Raw genomic sequence first — 22,286 nt, forward strand, 5'->3', positions numbered from 1 at the left:
ATTACCCTTCCAGGTATTGATAACTCCTCGCCATCTTACAATTGTTAGGGACCCTTGCCAACCCACACCCCTTCAGTCCCCATCCGCATTGCAACCAAATTATTCAACAGACAGGCCCTGTTCGCCGGTGGCATAAGCAGACAGCCAAGAATTGAGCTTTTGTTTTGGTTCTCCATTCCGAGTTCCAACCCCCGGCTTCATCAGCAGCACCCCCAAAACGGCAATCAGTCAGTAGGTAGCTAAAGATCAGTTTACCCGACCGACGACCGGCGAGGCAGTTGTTGCTCGGAACAGCCTCAGTATAGTTGAGAGCGTTTCGAGCCGGGCCGCACGCTACGCGGATGGTAATTTTTCTTCTTCCTTAACCATTCATCACGATTCAATTTAATTTTGCTGCTGGAAATCGGTAATAAGCTAATAAACATGCAAACACTTTTCTGAGCGCTCCGGTTCGTCGCGACGATTTTGTGAATGTTTGATCCCGGGCGCAAGTAGTGCGGCGGGCCCTCCACGCTAATGGGCGCTTATTCACGGTTGCTGCTGTTGTTATTGACCAAAGTCGCGATCCGGATTTGTTTTTTCCGAGCAGTTTTGGAGTTCATCAAGAATGGCGGTATTGTAGACGTACCAACCCGTATTTGGTGGCAATGCAAACGGTAGCGCTCTGGTAGCCTAAAGTGTGGATATTATTGTGAAGTTCGTGGCTTTAACGAAATGTTGGGGTTATTCTGATCGGTGCCCCAATCAATGACGGTTGTTAAACCGCCAGCCCGGGGAAGAACTTTGTGGTGCAATATTTTCCCATCGGTTCTCCATGATCGAAGCGTAAAGATCAAGTTTAATCGCAAACCAATCGCGATCAAAGGGCCATTTAGATGGATCAATACACCCGATGATCGTTAGTTGAAAGTGCAAGGACGTTAACTGTGCAGGAGGTCGATGTTAATTGATGTGTACTGCAGGTAAGATTTTCAACTGCCCATTAGGGTCAAGATAATTTCTAGTGAACGCTTAGTAGCCTTTAAATCGACCTTTTAACACACCTTCGACTTTTCAACAGCTGTGCTTTAGTTAGTGTTAGATTGGGTCAAAACGACCCAAAACGAAAATTTCAAAAAGAATAACTGGTAATCCGAACGCTTTCAAATTTCTGAATATACCGTATTATTACAATTTTTTTGTTTTAAAGAGTAGAGGCTTGAAAACGGATTATTTTCGAAAGATGTTTAAGGTCAACTGAATTAAAGAAACAATTGAACAAATAAACATTTTCAACGCGGAATGTCAATTCACAATGGGAATCCCATTGTAAACTGTTGAAATTCTCTATGAAAATTCATCAGATTTTCCCGTGGGAATACAGGAAAGGGCTGAAAGAAATTCCAGTAGCGATTCAGAAGAATTACACATGTAAATTGCGGACTTTTTTCTTAATTAACATGACACGGTAATTGAGGAGAATTTCCCATGAAAGTTAAGACAAATTTCAAAAGAAATTGCTATGGAAGTTTAGAAAAATTTCAGTTGAAAACAAGAGCTGGAATAGAAATGCCGCACAAGTGGCCCTTCTCCCCTTTCGGTGTCTCGCTAAATTCGACATGGCTTGGAAAGTAAAATCAAGACATTGATTATACAGCCAACCTACAATAGCCTACCTACCTGTCGGATCTGGGTACTTCGGCAATAGTGACCAGATATATTTTGTGCCAAAACATTTTAATCCTTGTTTATATTCAGAATCGTGCCTAAGACAAAACTGTGTTGTGAGTCACTTTTCTAACTTTCAAAGGAAGCGTATTTTTCGTTTTATGCAATTAGGCAAACTGCTCAAATCTACTAAAAACTCCTGTAACTTGCTCCAGATTTTTTTCAACCAGAAATAACTACGTTGAGCTATTTTTAGTTTCTTTTCCCTTAGATGCAATTCAGTTATTTTTATTTAACCTTGCAAACTGACAGATGATTTATTATAATTTGTGTATTACAAATTTATTTTATTAATAAGCTTGAGACAAAAAAACCGAGCTACATCAAATTCATTGAACTTGCGCAAATTTCATGTCAGTTTTACTGAAATAATAACGAGAAAAGAACACAATAAATGGTTGAAAGAACGTCAGAAACCAGTTTCGAAACGAATGCAATTTAAAAGCTTTCAATGAACAAAGCTGTTGTTGTCCCATCCAATTAAATATTGGAACCATTTTTGTTTTGGATTTAAAACGTATCAGATATAAAATTTGTTTTGAATTTGAAACGTATCAGATATAAAATCTTGGTAATATTATTTTATGGCTCAGAGATAAACAATAATATGTAGGGTAAAAAGACCTATTTATCTATTATGGAGGGGTTAAGCACCGTGTCAAAGCAAAATTGATTTAAAAAATTCGTTTGAAATAACCTGTTGGTCTTTATTACATTGCTGTAGTCCAGCGGCTCTCAACCTTTTTCATGAGAGGTACCCCTTCGAACTTTTGCATTAACTGAGGTACCCCCTTGAACAAGAGCTTCCGAGCCTCTTTAAAGAATGTTTCCGAACCATTTAAAAGGAACCTGCCGAGCCTCTTGAATAAAGTCTTTCGAGCTATTTGCAAAAGGCGTTCGACATCTTAAAAGGAAGCTCCCAAGCCTCTTGAAAGGAGCGGTCCAGGCCACGTAAAACGAGGCTTCTGTGCCCCTTGAAAGGAGGCTTCCGAGCCTTTCGGAAGAAGGCTGCCGAGCCTCTAGAAGGGAGGCTCCCGAGATTCTTGAAAGGAGGCTTCCGAGCCTCTTAAAGGTAGTATTCCGAGCTTCTTGGAAGGCGGCTTCCAAGACTCTTTAAAGGAGGCGTCCAGACCACTTAAAACGAGACTTTCGGACCTTTTGAATAAAGACTTCCGGGCTTCTTGAAAGGAGGCTTCCGAACATATTGAAAAAAGGCTCCTGAGCCACTTGAGAGGAGGCTTTCGAGCCATATGAAAGGAGCCTGCCAATATTTTTGACAGGAGGCTTCCGAGCTTCTCGAAAGAAGGCTAAGAAGCCTATTGAAAGAAGGCTTCCAAGTATCTTAAAAGGAGACTTCCGGGCCTCTTAAAAGGAGGCTTCATGGCCTCTTGAAAGGAAGCTTCCGAGCTTCACGAAAGAAGCTTGGTAGGGTTTGGGTCACCGTGAACTTTTATATCGTTAATTTGTTGATATTTTTCGGTGAAAACTAAACACACACTTTGCATAATTTTGCATAACGTTTCGGCCTACTGCTTTTCAGCCATCATCAGATCTAAAATTTATTGAAACATAGTTAACAATTTTCATTTAAAAAATACAATGTACAATTTTCTTCACCCACTTGCAATTGATCAAACGTTCACCACCAGTGTGGTTTTTAAACTAAAAACCCCCCTAAATTTCTGCATCCCACACGATGCTCTGCGTGACGTCACCCATCTTCTCTTCGTGGGTCTAACACAACATTTCCTGGAAGAAGGACATAACTTTAACTTCAACAAAACCGAAATTCTAGAGAGGATCGAAAACCAGGAGAGCAGACTAATAGCAGAGGCTTTCCATATCAAGCTAATTGGTGACGACAGAACCGTCAACATGCAGCGTGAATGTGGTGGAATTAATTCTGCATACAATGGCCTAGTGTGCAAAATACGATCACTCAGAACACATACAACACGAAGAGAAGATGGGTGACGTCACGCAGAGCATCGTGTGGGATGCAGAAATTTAGGGGGGTTTTTAGTTTAAAAACCACACTGGTGGTGAACGTTTGATCAATTGCAAGTGGGTGAAGAAAATTGTACTTTGTATTTTTTAAATGAAAATTGTGAACTATGTTTCAATAAATTTTAGATCTGATGATGGCTGAAAAGCAGTAGGCCGAAACGTTATGCAAAATTATGCAAAGTGTATGTTTAGTTTTCACCGAAAAATATCAACAAATTCACAAAAGAAGGCTTCCGGGCCTCTTGAAAGGAGGCTTCCGGGCCTCTTGAAAGGAGGCTTCCGGGCCTCGTGAAAGGAGGCTTCCGGGCCTCTTGAAAGGAGGCTTCCGGGCCTCTTGAAAGGAGGCTTCCGTGCCTCTTGAAAGGAGGCTTCCGTGCCTCTTGAAAGGAGGCCTGGGCCTCTTGAAAGGAGGCTTCTGGGCCTCTTGACAGAAGGCTTCCGGCCTCTTGAAAGGAGGCTTCCTGGCCTCTTGAAATGAGGCATCCTGGCCTCTTGAAAGGAGGCTTCTGGCCTCTTGAAAGGAGGCCTGGGCCTCTTGAAAGGAGGCCTGGGCCTCTTGAAAGGAGGCTTCCGGGCCTCTTGAAAGGAGGCTTCTGGGCCTCTTGAAAGGAGGCTTCGGGCCTCTTGAAAGGAGGCTTCTGGCCTCTTGAAGGGAGGCTTCCGGGCCTCTTGAAAGGAGGCCTGGGCCTCTTGAAAGGAGGCTTCCGGGCCTCTTGAAAGGAGGCTCTGGCCCTCTTGAAAGGAGGCTTCTGGCCTCTTGAAAGGAGGCTTCCAGCCCTCTTGAAAGGAGGCTTCCAGGCGTCTTGAAAGGAGGCTTCCGGGCCTTTTGAAAGGAGGCTTCTGGCCCTCTTGAAAGGAGGCTCCCGGCCTCTTGAAAGGAGGCTTCCGGCCTCTTGAAAGGAGGCTTCCGAGCTTCTTGAAAGGAGGCGCTCTTGGAAGGAGGGTTGCGGGCCTCTTGAAAGGAGGCGTCCGGGCCTCTTGAAAGGAGGCCTGGGCCTCTTGAAAGGAGGCTTCCGGCCTCTTGAAAGGAGGCCTGGGCCTCTTGAAAGGAGGCTCTGGCCTCTTGAAAGGAGGCTTCCGGGCCTCTTGAAAGGAGGCCTGGGCCTCTTGAAAGGAGGCTTGGGGCCTCTTGAAAGGAGGCTTCCGGGCCTCTTGAAAGGAGGCTTCGGGCCTCTTGAAGGAGGCTTCTGGGCCTCTTGAAAGGAGGCTTCTGGGCCTCTTGAAAGGAGGCTTCCGGGCCTCTTGAAAGGAGGCTCTGGGCCTCTTGAAAGGAGGCTTCCGGGCCTCTTGAAAGGAGGCTTCTGGGCCTCTTGAAAGGAGGCTCTGGGCCTCTTGAAAGGAGGCTCTGGCCTCTTGAAAGGAGGCCTGGGCCTCTTGAAAGGAGGCCTGGGGCCTCTTGAAAGGAGGCTTCCGGGCCTCTTGAAAGGAGGCCTGGGCCTCTTGAAAGGAGGCCTGGCCTCTTGAAAGGAGGCTTCTGGCCTCTTGAAAGGAGGCTTCCGGGCCTCTTGAAAGGAGGCTTCGGGCCTCTTGAAAGGAGGCTCTGGGCCTCTTGAAAGGAGGCTTCCGGGCCTCTTGAAAGGAGGCTTCCGGGCCTCTTGAAAGGAGGCCTGGGCCTCTTGAAAGGAGGCCTGGGCCTCTTGAAAGGAGGCTTCCGAGCATCTTGAAAGGAGGCTTTAGGGGCTATTGAGAGGAGGCTTGCGGGCCTCTTGAAACGAGGCTGATGTGCCTCTTGAAAGGAGGCTTCCGGGCCTCTTGAAAGGAGGCTTCCGGGCCTCTTGAAAGGAGGCCTGGGCCTCTTGAAAGGAGGCTTGGCCTCTTGAAAGGAGGCTTCTGGGCCTCTTGAAAGGAGGCTTCTGGGCCTCTTGAAAGGAGGCTTCCGGCCTCTTGAAAGGAGGCCTGGGCCTCTTGAAAGGAGGCCTGGGCCTCTTGAAAGGAGGCCTGGCCTCTTGAAAGGAGGCTTCTGGCCTCTTGAAAGGAGGCTTCCGGGCCTCTTGAAAGGAGGCTTCTGGGCCTCTTGAAAGGAGGCTCTGGGCCTCTTGAAAGGAGGCTTCTGGCCTCTTGAAAGGAGGCTTCCGGGCCTCTTGAAAGGAGGCTTCGGGCCTCTTGAAAGGAGGCTTCTGGGCCTCTTGAAAGGAGGCTTGGGCCTCTTGAAAGGAGGCTTCTGGCCTCTTGAAAGGAGGCTTCTGGGCCTCTTGAAAGAAAGCTTCCGGGCCTCTTGAAAGGAGGCTTCCGGGCCTCTTGAAAGGAGGCTTCCGGGCCTCTTGAAAGGAGGCTTCCGGGCCTCAGGAAAGGAGGCCTGGGCCTCTTGAAAGGAGGCTTCTGGCCTCTTGAAAGGAGGCTTCTGGGCCTCTTGAAAGGAGGCCTGGGCCTCTTGAAAGGAGGCTTCCGGGCCTCTTGAAAGGAGGCTTCCGGGCCTCTTGAAAGGAGGCTTCCGGGCCTCTTGAAAGGAGGCTTCTGGGCCTCTCGAAAGGAGGCTTCCGGGCCTCTTGAAAGGAGGCTTCCGGGCCTCTTGAAAGGAGGCTTCGGGCCTCTTGAAAGGAGGCTTCTGGGGCTCTTGAAAGGAGGCTTCCGGGCCTCTTGAAAGGAGGCCTGGGCCTCTTGAAAGGAGGCTTCCGGGCCTCTTGAAAGGAGGCTTCAGGGCCACTTGAAAGGAGGCTTCGGGCCTCTTGAAAGGAGGCTTCTGGGCTCTTGAAAGGAGGCTTCTGGGCCTCTTGAAAGGAGGCTTCCGGGCCTCTTGAAAGGAGGCTTCCGGGCCTCTTGAAAGGAGGCTTCCGGGCCTCTTGAAAGGAGGCTTCCGGGCCTCTTGAAAGGAGGCTTCCGGGCCTCTTGAAAGGAGGCTTCCGGGCCTCTTGAAAGGAGGCTTCCGGGCCTCTTGAAAGGAGGCTTCCGGGCCTCTTGAAAGGAGGCTTCTGAGCCTTTTGAAAGGAGACCTCCGGGACTCTTATGACGAGGCTTCCGGGCCTCTTGAAAAAAGTCGTCCAAGCCTCTTGAAATAAGACTTCCAAACCTCTTGAAAGGCGGGCTTTGAGCAGCTTGGAAGAACGCTTGAGAAGCGTAGAAAGATGCTTCTAATCCTCTTGCAACGAAACAACCGAGCTTTTCGGAAAAAAAAAACCTTTATGCCTCTCAAACAAAGGCTTCCGAACATTTGAATTCTAGATTTTAGTAAAGAAGCATATTCTTAACATATTCTTCAACATTTTGTTTCCATCAGGTAGATTGCATAGAAGATTTTTCTTTTAAATGTGTCCATTCGTTCGATCATTTGTTCCGTATCCCTTGGTTGTGGAGGGCAGGATTTAATTGGCTTTGATTCAATTTATATGATCACTATACGTATTATGTACAAGACAGTTTATAAGTTTTGAAATGATAGAAATACAAAATTACCCAAACATTATCTATATGTTTTGGTGGGAATTGTAATACGTCCGCCATTACGCATTTTTGCCCGAGGTACCCCCTGGGACTAGCGAAGGTACCCCCAGGGGTACATGTACCCCAGGTTGAGAACCGCTGATGTAGTCGAATAGGATGCTCGTTAACTATAGTTTGCCGTTTGGCCGAACGGGTCGTTTGGCCGAATGCCGTTTGGCCGAAAAGTTAACAAATTTGACCTAATATTACAATTAGTGAATAGTTAGTAATGAGAAGTAGGAAGTGAGAAGTGAAAAGTGAACTGAGAACAGAGAACTTCTCCTTCATCCTTTTTCCTTCTTTCTTCGTCCTTCGTACTTCTTCCTTCTTATTTTCTCCCTCTTCCTTCTCACTTCTCTCTTTTCCCTTATTCCTTATTCCTTCTTTCTTCTTTCTACCTTCTCTTTCTTCCACCTTCCGTCTACCTTCTTTCTTCTTCTTTCTTCATTCTTCCTTCTTCCTTCTTCCTGTTTTTCATCCCTCTACCTTCCTTCTTCCTTTGTTCTTCTTCCTTTTTCCGTCTTTCTTTTTCATTTCTTCTTCCTTCTTTCATCCTTTTTTCTTCCTTCTTTCTACTGCCTTTTTCATTTCTGTCTTTCTTCCTTCTCGCTTCTTCCTTCTTCTTTCTTCCTTATTATTTATTTCTTCCTCCTTATTCCTTCTTCTTTCTTCCTTCTTTCTTCTTCCTTCTTCTTTCTTGCTTATTTCTTCTTTCTTCCTTATTCCTTCTCCCCTTTTCCTTCTTCCTTCTTCCTTTCCCTTTTTCCTTCTTCCTTCTTCCTTCCTCCTTCTTCCTGCTCCCTACTTTCTTCTTTCTTCTCGCTTCTTCCATCTTCCTTGTTGCTTCTTCCCTTTTTCTTCTTCCTTCTTCCTTTTTTCTTCCTTCTTCCTACTGCCTTTTTCCGTCTTTCTCCTTTTTCATTTCTTCTTCCTTCTTTCTTCCTTCTCGCTTCTTTCTTCTTCTTTCCTCTTTCGGTTTCATTCTTTCTTTTTACATTCTTCCTTCTTTCTTCGTCCTTCTTCCTTCTTCCTTTTTCCGTCTTTCTAATTTCTCATTCCTATTTCCTGAAATATTTTGGCTTTTTCAGTCTGATTTATTCAAACGGGTTTATATTCGCATTGCCCGACGTTTCGGTCCGTTTATTGGGTCTTTTTCAAGGGAAAACTAAAACAGTGTGAGCAATTATGAGCATAATAAAACTTATCAGTTTAACATACGCTGTCTGCCGTTCTTCGTACCTTAACAACTATAAAAATATATGCTAGGGTTGGAGCTTCTGGTATTTGAACCTGCACAACAAACATACCAAATTGTACAACAGAAACATAAACATTTGTAAAGTATAAGACTTACACATAATTTGACTGTCATTAACATAATTTTTACATTAGATGAGACACTGTTTAACATCAATACACTGTACACTTAATGACTCGACAAACGGATAATTTGAAAAATAGTGGTGAGTAACAATGGTGGCTTGGCTATATCGACTCATTTGTGTCGTTGTTTGTAATATTGTGTTCTGTTTTACTGCGAGAGAGTTGAGTTTTAACAGTGTGTAGAATACCAGCATACGTTGCGTTTAACCCATCTATCTTATGTGTAAGTCTTATACTTTACAAATGTTTATGTTTCTGTTGTATAATTTGGTATGTTTGTTGTGCAGGTTCAAATACCAGGAGCTCCAACCCTAGCATATATTTTTATAGTTGTTAAGTGTACGAAGAACGGCAGACAGCGTATGTTACACCGATAAGCTTTGTTATGTTACGTGCTCCTAATTGTTCACTCTGTTTTAGTTTTCCCTTGAAAAAGACCCAATAAACGGGCCGAAACGTCGGGCAATGCAAATATAAACCCGTTTGAATATATCAGACTGAAAAAGCCAAAATATTTCAATAAATACCCCAGTCGAACTGTAATCAATTCCTATTTCCTTCTTCTTTCTTCTTTCTTCTTTCATCCATATTTTTCTTCCTTCTTTCTTTGTTCTTCCTTCATCCTTCTTCCATCTTTCATCTTTTATCTTTCTTCTTTCTTCTTCATTATTCCTTCTTTCATATTCCTTCTTCATTCTTTCTCCTTCCTTATTCCTTCTTCTTTATTTCTACTTCAGGCTTTTTTCTTCCTTCTTCCTTCTTCCTTTTTCCAATTTCCCGCTTCCTTATTCCTTCTCCCTTCTTCTTTTTTTCTCTTCTTTTCCTTCTTTTTTCTTCCTCCTTCCTTCTTCTTTGTTTATTCTTCATTAGAGATAATCTTGCTTCTTATTGTTTGCTTCTCACTATCTCACTTATCACTTCTCACTTCTTGCTTCCCACTGCAAGCCCTTCGTACTTTTCACTACTCATTTCGACACTGAATAAGGAAACGTATTTCAACTATTCGGCCAAACGACATTTGACCAAACGGCATTCGTCCAAATGACCCTGAACCTACGCCAATTGTGCTGAACATATGTTGTTTTGTTTTTATCACAATAAAAACAAACTGACGCAATAATAGAGCGCCAGTTGCCTATCGTTGCGATATCTTTTGAAGGTCAGTCCAATTGTTGCGGTATTGCAATTCTTGTGGAGATCGATACCACAACAATAGGACCTTAGCACTATCGCAATAATAGGTTGTATACTATTTCGCCGAAAAACACTTCGCGGATTTTTTTTTCGCGGTGCGACATTCCGTGGAATGTACCAATACTCCGAAACACATTTCGCGGAATGCACCTTTTTTCCGAAAGACATTTCGCGGAATGTACCTTTTGACCGAAAATCATTCTGCGGAATGCCGTTTGGCGGATTTCGGTTAGAATGATTATCATTGAAATATTTACCGATTCCTGCTTAATTACATGCAATCCGGGCTAAATTCTTTAGGATTGCGATTTAAATAACGAACGAAGGTAATGCTTTCTTTCAATGTTTAATCGATATAAAGAAAAGAAAGGAGATAGTCCCTTCTATGAATTAACGCATCTGCCCGGTAAAGAGAAAAGATAATGGATGCGTCTGCCATACAGATGGTCGGGTTTCACATTTTGCAAACCCAAACCCGATTTGTAAATTTCCTGAAAAATGTAAGACCAAACAATGAACTAGCCCCACAATTAACAAAACTGAATAAAATAATATTCAGTATTTTATTTCTTTTTTTTTATCTTACAAACCCGTACCCGACCCGAACCCTAGTCTGCCCGGTGTAAGGCGACAAGAGCTGCTAATGTTTATTTTTTTTAACTCGTCCGCCTGGTATAAGGCGAAATGAGGAGTAACGTCTTTTTTTAATGAATGCATCTGCCCGGTATAAGGCGAAAGGAGTTAATAATGCCTTCTTAAAAAAAACGCATCTTCTCGGTATAAGGCGAAGTGAGTGGTAAAGTCTCCTTTAAATGGATACATCTGCCCGGTATAAGGCGAAAGTAGTTGATAATGCGTTCTTTGAAAGAACGTGTCTGCCCAGTATATGGCGAAGGAAGGGGTAACCCCTTCTTTAAATCGATGTATCTGCCCGGTATAAGGCAAAATGAGTTGATAATACCTTCTTTAAAAGAACTCGTCTGCCCGGTATAAGGCGAAAGGAGGAGTAACGTCTTCTTTAAATGAATGGATCTGCCAGGTATAAGATGAAATGAGTTGATAATGCCTTCTTTAAAAGAACACGTCTGCCCGGTCTAAGGCGAAGGGAGGAATAGCGCCTTCTTTAAAAGAACGAATCTGCCTGGTATAAGGCGAAGGAAGGGGTGATGCATTCTTCTTCTTACCGTCAGACATACTCATCATGTAATGGCAGGTGTAGAAAAGCTATTAATAACTGAGGAAATGTTAATAGTATACTAAGTTGAAAAGCAGACCAAGTTCTAAAATCGGTAATAAGGCAAAATGCATATGTTAACGTTTCGTTTAACGAAAATTCATGTAATTGCATATTTTTCGCCATTAAAGCCATCAGAATCCGAGTACCAACCAACAGTTTCAGGATGGGCATAACGCCTTTAAACGATGAATTATATCAAGCTTTAGTGTCGTGCACTCATACATATTTGAAAACATTTATCATTTCCACATTCTGGGGAAGGCTGCTAATCGTAATCGTTAGCCATATCCTCGAGGACTGCCTTAGATTCACCGAAGCTAGAAGAATTTGCGAAATCAGCGGAACAGTGACGTAAATATTTCAGAACGACAAGAAGAAAGAGAAAACGGTAATAGTATTTATGAATAAAATTGTACGCTTGATTTATACAAAAACAACTAATTTCTAAAAAACGACACAAATGCCATAATTTTGATAAAGTGTCGCCAATAAACAAATAATAATAAATCTCGGGTACTTATTCAAAAGGACGTATGTGATTTTGTAAACAAAGATTCAAACGTCGATTTGTCCAATCTGATGACACTCCCACGCAATCCAACACCACCAACAGGTAGCCGAAGGCTTCCGCTACCTGGCTGTATAGATGGTTTGCGTGGGAGTGCTATCAGATTGAACAAATCGACGTTTGAATCTTTGTTTAAAAAATCACATACGTCCTTTTGAATAAGTACCCGAGAAATAAGTATTTTTCGTTGTAGGAATAACAACAGTCATTATGTTATGTATAGTGCTATCAAAAAGCCTCGTTCTGTGAAAACGCCTAAAAAATTGTTCTTTCAACATACTAAAAACCAACTCTCTTTGAAACACTTAACAATGCTAGTAAAATAACTTTGTTTTGACCGTGAAAAAATCATAAAAAACTGTTTGTTCATCAAGAAACGTGGGAATATAAATTTAAATGGTAATTTCTTCGAATCGGATATGTAACTTCTCCATTTTTGGAACAGTTGAATTGGACAGTTGATTCTCAAGTTTAAGTTTACAATCATGATGAAACGGACAGGTATAATTGCATCATTAGCCAATTAACCATACATTCCCGAAATCACCCATTCGCCCATTGAGCTCAAAACCGATGCGGTACCATTCGACTGTTCCACCGACAGCAGATTCCAAGGATATTCGCTACCGAAATGTGGGGTAATTTACTTTCGAAGTTTCGGAACCACGCGACCGCACTACTGACTGGCGCTGGCACCGCACGAGTGAAAGAACGATATCAACGCCACTTGTACGCTGATTGGAGCAATAAGCGACGAACTTCAGCGTAGCAAATGACCGAACCGAGTCGACGTTGAATCGTTAGCACTTTACGGGTGATAAGTACCAAAAATCAATCGATAATGGTTCGATAGTCTCCCCAAACGTAGCAAGAGAATTAGTCTGAAGAGGGGCAGTCGACCTTAGTAGCACTAACGTATTTTATAAAGACTCGACATACTCTTCTTTAAATTGAAAAGACGCATGTCAGTATCAGTCTTTTTAGCCTTCTTACCCCTATCCCATATTACTACGCCAACGTTTCGATAAGTGGAATGGCCCTGCAGGTAACGCTTTTGATTTTTGCATGCAGTCAGCGAGATAAACCATCACTTTTCACATGTTTATTTTTTTCGGGGCAAATCTCGTTGTTTATGTTGTGATGCCGAACTTGCGGAACCGAATTATACCTCGCAGATTAATTGATTTGTTACATGTCTGCTCGGTCGGTTCATGTCATTCATGTCGCGCCACCTTTAAAGAAGTGACTGCTTCTCAGACAAAGTGCAATTGTGTGGGATGTGGCACATTCGTGGTTCGTTCGAAAGGATGAGCGGTTGAAGATTTTGCGGTTTCATCTTGGTCCGGGGGATGATGGTGCGAAAGGACGAAGCCGTGATAATTGGACCAGATCTGCGCCGTGAGATGTCGTAATCAATTGCCGCTCGTCGGTGGCGATCCAACTGACACGGAATCCCGACTGTTGTTGAGCTGTAAATCGACCGTTTTGATTGAGACCTGTTGTGACATTGCGGCCTGGAAGCTTTCAGTCCATGGCTGCATGGAACCAACAACCAAAAAGGAGCTGACAGAAACTTGCCTTAAGGATTGCCCGTATTCATTTCTTCTATGGGTGAAATTTCAGCTGGTGCGAACCGAGTGTCATGTGTTTTGATTGATCTGCCTTTTTTCGGTCTGTCGGAGTCGTCTTCGAGCGTGAAGATTCGGAATCGATTATTCGGAAGATTGTGACCGCAAGGTGACAGCATGAAAGCGCGCGATCGGCGGGTCTGCTTGCTGCACTTGGGTTCATGTCCATGCTCGGGGTGTTGTGACAGCGAGAAATTTTACGCTTGTGGGGCGAGGATGGATTCGCGCCCTTCGGATGAATTACAGTGTGTGATGCCGCAACAACAGCAATGAGGAGAATATCCAAAGCGATATGCAACTGTTGATCCAAGTTGAATACACTGTCAAGCTGAATGCATGAGACATGTTGATCTTAGTTTTTTTACCTGTATTTTGAAAAGGATGGCATTTTGTGTATGAAATGAAAGCCGTTTTCAGTAGCGAACTTTAGTCATGTCAAAGCAATGGCAACGCTTTCTGAATGATGGATCGTAACGGTTTCAAGTGTGAGATTAATCAGTTTACAAACATGAATCCATGTGGTCCTGTAATTGAATGGTTTGGAAGGTTTATTCTTATAATGTGAATGACGCCTGAGCAAGAGCGACGATCTCGACAACAGAATTTAATATGCACTAGGGGTGCATAAGAGGAAAAATACCAAAAATTATTTGAAAAATAGGGGAGCATACGGCTTTGGCAGGTTTTGTTCTATTATTGTCGACCAATTTTTTTGAAATTTGGCCACAATATTCTTTGATATGCAAAGAATGTTCAATCAAAGTTAATTGCCTATTTCCGGGAATTAAACCACCCGACTTGGACGTTAATTTACAATGTTATGAAAACTCATATGTGAATATGTACGTTATGTGGAAGATATTGATTTGGAAAATGTATTGGAGGTAACCACTTTCCCTTCGATGGGACTCGAACCCATGACCCTACAGTACGCTAGACTGGAGCTTTAACCAACTAAGCTACGAAGGACCTCCGTCGGCCTTCGCAACCTAGCGGCTACTGAACGAGCTCGAGATTCCCAAATTGGACGCATAGTCAAATCACTCGCAATCCATTTCTCAAGCAAATACTTCCACATGTGTATGGTACACGTCCACATTAGAGGAGCGTGAGTATTTAGAATGTCTGGCGGCGAGCTGTAGGTGGTACATAGAATAGAATGTGTACAAAGCATAACTTCTTGGCCATCCAAGAAATTCCTGGAATAAGACCTTTTGATCTACACGCGTAACCAAAGGTCTGTCGACCTGTTTCAAATATGGTGCATGCTCCTTGTGGTACATAGAATAGAATGTGTACAAAGCATAGACTCTTGGCCAACCAAGAAATTCCTGGAGTAAGGTCTTGTGGGCCCTCGTTAGACGTGCGGTAAGATGCGCGGCTTCAAAGCAAGAGCATGCTGTTTCGATTTCCGGTGCCAGCCGACCTCAGCTTCTTTCACTTCATGACCTAGGGTAGGCTACCTGCATGCCAAATGGACGACCTCTGACACGCACTGCTCTCTGACGGCAGAGACGACATCGTCCGCGTTCGTGATCTCGTCCAGTTGCTTGCACTGGAACGTCACTTCCGAGCTTGCGCTCCGCGTTTCAGCACCAAGATTAATTAACCGATCCTGATGCTGAAACGTGGAGCGCAAGCTCGGCTCCGCGCGTCCTGTTCCAGCGCCAAAAGATTTTCGGTTGGTGACTTCGGCGTATTTATGCTTATCAGTTTTCACCAACAAGGCCTGTACTCTGTCCTTACCTTTCTTTACGGGTCTAGATGCGCTCGACTTCCGCTTTGAGCTACTGACTAGCTGCCTCTTGTGGCCCGGCGACTTGCGTCTGGTTAGTGCCTTTTGCTTTTTTGGGCCGAGAATTCGCTTTCTCGGGTCAACGCCCTTCGGGCCCCACTACACCTCGATCTACTCCGTCAAGACGACGTTTGGCCTTTATGGTCGCCTACTGTTTGGCTTTTCTCTAAGCACCTTCGCCGGTTTGCTGCTGTTTTTGGTTAGGTGCAGTATTTTCTTCGTTGGCCGTCAGGGCGAAATTGAATGTCCAAGAAAGAAGAAGGCGTCGGTTGTGGCACCTTTGTCGGCCTTCTCGCTTCCCCTGGGAGGCTGATAAAATCATCTTGTTCTTGTCTTACGATTCGAACAGCATGACGGTGCACCAGCAGGTTCTGTTTCAATTCCTTACTGATATCCTGCCTTCCGCTTGCGAACTCGATAATGTTATCGATTTGTTCGACGAAAACCCGCATCCCGGGTAGTGGTCTAAATATTGTACCCAAATTGGTAAGTATTCTAGATTATAGACAGTGTAGGTTCTATAGACGAACGGGAGGCGAAGACGAGTGTAGCCAAACGAACTCTCAATTAGTGTAGCCAAACCAACACGACGTCACGATTGCAATTCAAGAAATGAAACGTGACGTAAAATTCTCGTGGTACACTTCTCCCATCTTCATCTCATTTTTCACATTTTTTCATCTCACTTCTCACTATTCACTTATCGCCTCTCACTTCTCACTTCTCGATTCTCACTTCTCACATCACACATCTCAGTTCTTCCTTCTAACTGCTCTCTTTTTGCTTCGCACTTCTCACATCTCACATATTGATTTTTATTTTCTCACTTCTCACATCTTACATCTCACTTCTCGTATCAAATTTCTCATTTCTCACTTCTAAATATTACTTCTCACTTGTAGCTTCCCATTTCTCGGCTCTCACTTATCACTTCTTGTTGCTCACTTCTCACTGTTCACTTCTCGCCTCTCACTTCTCGCTCCTCACTTCTCTCTTCTCACTTCTTACTTCCCACTTCTTGCTTCTCACTTCTCACTTCACACTCCCCAATTCTCCCTTCTTGCTTCTCACATCTCACATATTACTGCTCATTTCTCACTTATCACTTCTTACATCTCACATATAATTTCTCACTTCTCGCTTCTCACATTTCACTTCTCTCACTTCTCACTTTTCACTTCTCGCCTCTCACTTCTCGCTCCTCACTTATCTCTTCTCACTTCTTACTTCCCACTTCTTGCTTCTCACTTCTCACTTCACACTCCCCACTTCTTCTTTCTAACTTCACCCTTTTTGCCTTCACTTCTCTCAACTAACTACTTTTCATTTCTCGCTTCTCATTTCTTACATCTCACTTCTCATAACTCAGATCTCTTAATTCAATTCTTGCTTCTTATTTCTCACTTCTCACTTATCGTATTGACTTTCTCACTTCTCAATCTCACTTCTCATTTGTCGCTTCCCATTTCTCGGCTCTCATTTATCACTTCGCGTTTCTCACTCCTCGCTTCTCACATTGTACATCTCACTTTCGTATAGATTTTCTCACTTCTAAATCTCACTTCTCACTTGTAGCTGCTCATTTCTTGGCTCTCACTTATCACTTCTCGTTTCTCACTTCTCATTTCTCAAATGTCACACATTTACCTCATTTCTCACTTCTCACTTCTCGCTTCCCACTTCTGACTTCTCGCTTTTTACCTTCTTATTGGCATTACATCCCCACACTGGGATAGAGCCGCCTCGCAGCTTAGTGTTCATTAAGCACTTCCACAGTTATTAACTGCGAGGTTTCTAAGCCAGGTTACCATTTTTGCATTCGTATATCATGAGGCTAACAACGATGATACTTTTATGCCCAGGGAAGTCGAGACAATTTCCAATCCGAAAATTACCTAGACCGGCACCGGGAATCGAACCCAGCCACCCTCAGCATGGTCTTGCTTTGTAGCCGCGCGTCTTACCGCACGGCTAAGGAGGGCCCCTATATAGAGTTAGTCGCTTTTTACCTCTCACTTCTAATTTCTCATTTCTACCTTCTCACTTCTCCCTTCAAGTTTCTCACTTCTTACAATTCACATCTTACATATCACTTCTCACTTCTCATTTCTCACTTCTGACTTCTCACATCTCACTTCTCACTATTTACTTCGCACTTTACACTCTTCAAAAATCACTTTCCACTGCTCACCTTTTACTTCTCACTATTCGCATATCATTTCTCACTTCACACTTCCCAAATCTCACATCTCACTTCTCGCTAACGTTTTCTTACTTCCCATTTCTCCCTTACTAACTCTCACTCATCTTTCACTTCTCACTTCGCACATCTTACTTCTCATCCACTTTTTACTTCTTCCTTTTCGCTTCTCGTTTCACATCACTCATTTATCACTTCTCAGTTCTTACTTCTCACTATTTACTTCCTTATGGGATGCAAACAAAAATAAATGTTTCAGTAATTTCTACGAAAATTTTGATAGGAATTCCTTAGGAGAATCCTTAAGAAATTCCTTCGGAAGTTTCTTTAGCGATTCCTCTGGATATTTCTTAAGAAATTTGTCAAGAAATTCCATTTGGAGTTTCTTCAAAAACTGTTTAGTAACTCTTTAATTTTTTAAAGTAATGCCTCCTTATGAATTTTTTCGGCAATTATTCTATGAATTCCTCAAATAAATTCTTCCAGAGATTCGTAAGGGATTTCTTCCAAATTTTCCGAAGGAATTTCTTCAGAACGTCTTCCAGCAATTCCTTTAAAACATTCTCCGAGAATTCTTCCAGAACTTCCATCGAAAATGCCTTCACGGGTTCTTTAGGAAACTCTTTCAGTAATACCTTTCGGTTTTTTCAGTGTTAGTTGCTCAATTTGTTTGTTTTATTTTTCCGAAAATTCAATTAGCAACTCCACCGAAAACTATTTCATTCTCTAATTAATTTTCAATAAATTTCGTGGAAGAAATCTAAGAAGGAATCCCGGAGGCTTTTGAAGAAATCCCTGGAGAAATATCCAAAGGAATTCTTGGTGGATTTTTTTAGATTATTCAAGGAAAATTTTTTGAGGGGCTTTTAAATGAATTTTTGGAGAAGTTTTTGAAGAAATTCCTGGAGGGTTTTGTGCAGGAATTTTTAAACGTATTTCCGAAGGCATTTTTAAAAGAGAGCCTGAATGGATTTTCGAAAATTATTCCCGTTTGAACTACTTTAAGAGATTTTGAAGGTATTTCTAAACGACTTCTCAAAAGAATTCCTAAAAGAATTTCCATAGGAATCCATAAAGGAATTTCTGAAGGAATTTCCGGAGGAATTCTCAAAGGAGCTTATGAAAAAATTCCTGATAGAATTTCAGAGGAAATGCCAACTGGTATTTCTGAAGTAATTCCTAAATTTCTCCAGGAATTCCTTCGGTTTTTTTGTTGTAATTCTCCAAAAATTCCTATGGAGATTCGTCCAGGGATTCCTTCGGAAATTGCCTCAAGAAGTTCTACAAAAACTCCTCCGGAAACGAATTCCAGAAAGTCTTTCGGAAATTCTCTCAGCTATATTTTGGAATTTCTCTCAGGAATTAGGTCGGAATTTCCTCTACGCATTCCTTCAGAAATTTGTTTAGGAAACCTTGGGAAAATCGTTGAGGTATTTTCCCGAAAATTCCTAAAGAAATTTTTCCAAGAACTCTTTTAGAATTCTGTTTGTGTGAAGACTGTTTCTTTTGTATTTTAGTAAAAACGGCTACTCAGTTTAAATTTAGTTAAACGAGTATGTTATTTACCCAACGTTTCGACACGGGGATTGTGTCTTCCTCAGGGGGAACTGTAAATTTTTGCTATTACTATCGATTAGTATCGCTGGCAATTGACTATTTTGAATGTGCAGTTTGATGATCGGCAAACGCAGAATATTTTAATTTTAATCCACTGAAGTCGGTTTTTATACGGGCGAAACGTACCGTGTGAATCAAAACCGGATTAATAAAAAAATCCGCGGTAAAATTGATTTTTTCAGCCATTGATGTTTTCATCCACGCCGGTTCACGCCGCCGCCGATAAAAGTCAACGGCGCGCCACCGCCGCCGGGGCAAAAGTGACCACAACGCCGCTGCCGCCGATGATATGATCGACGCACAGGTCTACTTCTCACATCTTAAATCTCACTTATCGTATCTAGTTTCTCATTTTTACTTCTTACTTATCGCTTGTCACATCTCACTTTCCACTTCTCACGTTTCCCTTCTCACATCTCACAACTTTATCTCATTACTCGCTTCTCACTATTCACTGCTCAGCTTTCACTTGTTACTTCTTATTTCTTACTTCCGGCTTCTAACTTCACACTCCTAAATTCTCCCTTCTTGCTTCTCACATCTCACATATTACTGCTCATTTCTCACTTATCACTTCTTACATCTCACATATTATTTCTCACTTCTCAATTCTCACTTGTCACCGCTCACATCTCACTTCTCACTATTCACTTCTAGCTTCTTACTTCTCAATTCTTACTTCTTACTTCTCACTTCCTCACTCCTCGCTTCTCACTTCAAACTTTTCACTTCTTATGTTTTACTCCTCCCTTCTCACTTCTCCCTTCTTGCTACTCCTTACTCACATCTTACATATTACTCCTCATTTATCATTTCTCACTCCTCACTTCTCATTCGCCCTAACGGCTGTGGCCAGATGACATTCGGGACTGACGGCCTTTCCTCAAATGACCCAGCATCGTACCTCCATTAAATAGTCTAAGTGTTTTCCCTTGAAAAAGACTTAGAATTTTTTTTTTGAAAACCGCGTAAACTCCGAAATCCGCGTAAAAAACGACTTTTGCAAATATCGATAGAAAATCAACTTTTTACAATTTTCACGTGATTTCAAGACTTTTTCGAAAAATCGCGTAAAAAATAAATCCGTGTAAAAAAACCGCGCAAATCCCAAAATCCGCGTAAAAAGCGACCCCAGTGAGTTATTTTCTCCTTATCAGACGTTTACATTTTCTGCAATTCTGTCTTGAGGTTTTTTGATAGAAATGCTGTACCCATAACAACTAAAAATATCAGGATGATCCATCAACATTGTACTATTTTTTCTTTTCGCTTGGAACTAAAATAAACATGCTATGAATTTTATTGCTGTGCAATGGCATACAATCATTAATCTTTTGGCCGGTTTTTAGCCTTTGGCATGCAGTGTGTTCCATTCTTAGCCCTGAGTAAAGAATACCTAGAACAATCAGCTGAAAGTGCTCCCATGCGCCAATTAAATTCACATATCCCAATATTAGTGTAATTTACATAACTAATGACCCCAAAAGATAGACGGGTAACCTTCGAACTGCGCCCCACGGAGCTGATCAAATTTTCGTGTGTTTGTTCAATCACAGAGTCAACATAACCAGTCCGCAACGGTCAACATAAATCAACCCACCAAGTTCGTTCGATGATCAGCTCATCATTCGTTTGAAGGCTCGCATCGATCGTATCGCATCGCAATCGCAACGATCGATCACCCAGAGCCCGGCTATAAACCTATGTTTACTCGCACGTTTTTCCCATGCTCCGATTTCTTGACTCGCGCGCGGCTGTGGCGCATACTCTCCGGCCCACTGACATCATCGACCGCACTTCCTCCGAACCGAAGACTAACCCACGATCGCGGGACCTAAGGCAAAGACAGGCGACGAGCAAATTTGAATTTAATTTCTCTGCGTCCCCTTTTGCGTGCCGCGATCCGAGCCTCCTCATCTCATGGTCTCGCTCGGTGATCGTTCCTTCTTTATGGCTTGCTTGCGCACGGCGCGCGCGTTGCGACGTCGTCGGCAGCGCAGCGGAAGATGCGTGCTGCGGTCACGAGACAGCAACTACAGGCTGAAGCTTTGCTTCGTGATGGCGTGTGCAGGGCATTTGATCATCGACGGATCGGTTTCAACGGGAGGCGTTATCGGGTGATTATGATCTACTCTATTTTGGTACGAACCAAACCGTTTTCGGCGATAATGAAATATATTATTCCACCCAAGGCTACGGAGTTTCAAATATTTAATGACGTAGGTAAAGCCGCTTCGAAAAAGGTTTGCCCAATAGTTCGTGATCCTTGTGCCGCTGCACTGTGAAATTTGAACTGTTTATTCGAACCTCCGAAGTTGTGTCACTGACTAGGGGCCGGCGCAAACACAGAATAGTGCGAGCCAACTCGAATAAATGGGACGTTCAGTTACCAATTGAAAATAATCCCACGAAATCATCACAGCCGTCCACCAAACTTGTTATAGGGTTGAAAAGGAGACGAAGTGATGTGTAATGCCGATTGAAATTGCATGATATGCAATCTGATTGCGATCGATAGCGAACTGAAGAGCGGTTGTAGTCCATCGATTAACTTCAGTCACAGTGGACACCGATGATCGGCTCTCCTAAATAAACTTTTTCAAACGCAACCTCCGTACACGTTCCATAGTAATCGAGTCGAAAAAGATTTAGTTATTGGAGGCGCTTTGGCGGCTCAACAGCAAACATTTGGTTCCCACAGAGGTACCCCAGCAAATCATCGAACACGTGCGCTGCCCCGCTGATCATACCCCGATTATTCGCATCGGCCGAGGAAATACTGGGGATATTTATGATCTGCATTCGGTCATTATTTCGCACCAATCAAACCGGTGATTTGCCGACACAGCCTCCTAACGAGATGCTCTGGCTCTGCACGCGAGAGAGTTCGCTACCGTGACCGTTCCACGATCGATCTCGGATAGAGTGCCCACACCTTCGTTTTGATAGGCAACTGAGTGAATAAATAACAACAGCCGAAATAATGACTCAACATATTAATGTTGGAGAGAAAGGAAGGTCTGCGGTTAGCCGACCGTACTCGTCAATAAATTTAATTATGCTCTCACGAAGCGATCTATTTGGAGTTCCACCCGCCCCTCCCATTTAGCATTCGTCTCAAACGTTCAACCCATCGCACAATCCAGCAATTCACAGCATTATCAACGAAGAAAAAAAGGTGAAAAAATCCCTCTTCTCTGAGAGAGAGCTCATTAAAATGACATAAAAGGAGGCAAAATAACCCCCTCGACGAATGACGGGAATCTCCTTGTCGCAGGGCGGCGTGGCGGCGGGTCGAATCGATTCTTCGGGCCAGAGGTTCGTTAGCGCGCGAACACCCCAGCTGACGATTCAGCTGAGCGAGGTGTTGAAAAATATGAGTAATCAAATCGTGTATAGCAGCAGCACCTCATGGGAGGCGCTACAGCTTTGCCCGAAATCTGACCACCATAGCCAGTACCGCGTAGTAATTGATAGCCAACAGCGTTGGCGGCAACTGCGCCGCGTGATTTGACTTATCGGAGAGTGAAGGA

At 43.1% G+C, this 22,286-nt stretch overlaps 1 protein-coding gene across 2 annotated transcripts in view; it reads left to right on the forward strand.

The window, feature by feature from the left end:
• LOC134213111 (probable nuclear hormone receptor HR38) overlaps positions 1-22,286 on the forward strand; it is a 430,825-nt gene that overhangs the window by 247,498 nt on the left and 161,041 nt on the right. The gene's annotated exons all lie outside the window — the stretch shown is intronic.

This window comes from Armigeres subalbatus, chromosome 2 (genome assembly GCF_024139115.2).
Source record: "Armigeres subalbatus isolate Guangzhou_Male chromosome 2, GZ_Asu_2, whole genome shotgun sequence".
Classification (NCBI taxonomy): domain Eukaryota; kingdom Metazoa; phylum Arthropoda; class Insecta; order Diptera; family Culicidae; genus Armigeres; species Armigeres subalbatus.